Source organism: Carlito syrichta, unplaced genomic scaffold, assembly GCF_000164805.1.
Source record: "Carlito syrichta isolate Samal-C Ts95f unplaced genomic scaffold, Tarsius_syrichta-2.0.1 Scaffold109854, whole genome shotgun sequence".
NCBI lineage: Eukaryota > Metazoa > Chordata > Mammalia > Primates > Tarsiidae > Carlito > Carlito syrichta.
In genome coordinates, this window is record NW_007053950.1 from 4893 (window position 1) to 5723 (window position 831).

General features: G+C 53.1%; 1 protein-coding gene across 1 annotated transcript in view; it reads right to left on the reverse strand.

The window, feature by feature from the left end:
* The window catches only part of LOC103271831 (probable ATP-dependent RNA helicase DHX37), a gene marked incomplete at both ends in the record, with an annotated part of 10118 nt that overhangs the window by 3930 nt on the left and 5357 nt on the right, over nt 1-831 (reverse strand). The gene's annotated exons all lie outside the window — the stretch shown is intronic.

An 831-nucleotide genomic window follows, 5' to 3' on the forward strand; every position in this document is an offset into this window, starting at 1 on the left:
ACCGCAGCCTCGACCTGCTGGGCTCCGGTGATCCTTCCGCCTCAGCCTTTCAAGTAGCTGTAATTACAGGTGCGGGCTACCACGCTCGGCTCATTTTTGATGAGGTCTCGCCAAGTTGCCCAGGCAGGTCTTGAACCCACGGGCTCAGGCCATCCATTCACATCGGCCTCCCAAAGCGCTGGGATTACAGGCTGAGCCACCAAGCCTGGCCACCAGCTACCTTTTTGATTTACTGTAGAGATGAGGGCTCGCCAAGTTGCACAGGCTGGTCTTGAACCCCTCAACTCAGGCAATCATCTCACTTGTGCCTCCCAAAGTGCTGGGATGACAGGTGTGAGACCCCGTGCCTGGCATATGTCTGCTCTTTTAAGCCACTCAGTCTGTGGGCGTTTGTGACAGCAGCCATGAGAAACCAGGACAGATGTCTACAACGTGGGATTTGCTTCCAAATGACTGAGTTGGGAGAGTGACCAGCAGCAAGACCCAAGACTGGCTGGGGCTGCCCATCGCTGGAGCAGGTGTTGGGGTCACGGAGTTCACCGCACTCATGTCTCTACTTTTATATATATTTGAGTTTCACATTACAAGTATTTTCCTTTAAAAAATTAATTTAGAGCCGGGCTCAGTGGCTCAGCCTGTAGTCCTGCGCTTTGAGAGGCTGAGGTGAGTGTATTACCTGAGCCCATGGGTTCGAGACCCACCTGGGCAATTTGGCGAGACCTTGTCTCTACAATAAATCAAAAAATTAGCCAGGTGTTATGGCGCATGCCTGTAGTTCCAGCCACTTGGAAGGCTGAGGCGGAAGGATCGCCAGAGCCCAGCAGATTGAGG